Raw genomic sequence first — 1,688 nt, forward strand, 5'->3', positions numbered from 1 at the left:
TTTTTGGAATAAATTTCTCAATTCCTCGGCGGCACTGCAATATAATGATCACCTCTTCCATAGAGCAGGCTAAAATATCATCCACGGCTGCATCATTGGCATCTACAAATACGGAATTCGAATAAATAGCTCTTTATTTATAAGTATTTAAGTTACCTACCGTTCACATCAGCAATTTGATTTTCACAATTATCAACAATAAAATCTAATATTTTAGTTTTTTCGCTTTTCCGCGGCATATTTCTCACTTTTGTTTATTTGTTAGGGCACAAAAATCAGCTGTTCGGCAAATTTTACAACGAGATTCCAATGGGTGTGTTCGCGATTTTCTTGTGTATTTCTGAATTCGTTGTAAAAAGAGTAAATAAATACTATGAATACAACAGATTCCGAATAATCCTATTTTTCTTTCAAAAATGTGTAAAATTAGTAGTTACTTCCAATAATTTCATTTATCGGTTATTTATAATAATTTTGTAACTTACAGTTCGCTTGCTGCTTAAGAACTAACAAACTTTCTTTAAAAATTACTTATATATATATATAGTTCTTAAATTTTCGACTGTGGACTCAACACAACGTTAGTTGAACTCATGCATATGTTTGTAAAATCGATAAGTCAACGAAATCGATCTTTGCACAAAATTATTAAAATAATCAAAAATTGAAGTATTGAATTACTATTGCAATGATCAATGAATTTTGGTTGTTGTATAAAAAAAAATAAATTTGGTTATTGTACAAATTTGCTGTGCAAGCAAACAATTGAGTTTGTAAATTCGAAAATCAATGAATTTGATCAATGAGTTCATCAAACGTTAACTGAGTTTTTTTATTATTAATGAAGAAAGCGTCAGGCATTGTAAAACTTTCATGGAATTCGTTATTATATAATAGTTGTAAAAGATTATTCCACTTATTTCTATTTTACAATTATTGAACGTGATTAAAGCATTACCTATTAATATTAATTGTGTTTTATTACATGTATTATTGACTACTGGGTTGACATGGTGTTTTAGAATTACCAACTCTGGTCATATTTCCTTAGTTTCTAACTTATGATTTTTGATTCTCAAACAAGTTTTTGTGAATATGCATAACTGTGATATTTTTAAACTTTTTAATGAAGATTCATTATTAACATTATACATAGTTCCATTAATTTTTACGACTTCTTGCATTTCAAACAAAAGTTCTTCCTGGTTATAACTGGTTATCGGTTTAAATAAAATGCTCTTTACTTTAATTATTTCATTTGGTATTTCTATAACTAAAATGATTTCATTATTTTTATATTGAGCTGTGCTAACTTTAATATTTTACATTTTATATAAATTTTTATTGTAACGGACTATTTCTTCTCCAGTTGTTATTCATTATATTCATTTCTGCAACCACAAGGTTGTTTTTCATGTGCTCAACATTGTATAATAACATTTTAATTTTTAACAGAGTATCAAGATACATTATTTTCCTTTCTAGTTATTGACCACTTGCAGCAATTTCATTAAATTTTCTTGTGAATTTTTCCCTATATTCATTTATGGTTTCTTTCAGTTTTGCAATTGTTACATTTAATACATTATTTATTTTGTATATTTTGATTTGAATTTTTTTCTATTGTTTGAAGATGTTTTTCTATTTCTTTTCGTTTCATACTCGATCCTATGATATTAATTAACCCT

Source organism: Bactrocera latifrons, unplaced genomic scaffold, assembly GCF_001853355.1.
Source record: "Bactrocera latifrons isolate USDA-ARS-PBARC rearing strain unplaced genomic scaffold, ASM185335v1 scaffold_941, whole genome shotgun sequence".
Lineage (NCBI taxonomy): Eukaryota > Metazoa > Arthropoda > Insecta > Diptera > Tephritidae > Bactrocera > Bactrocera latifrons.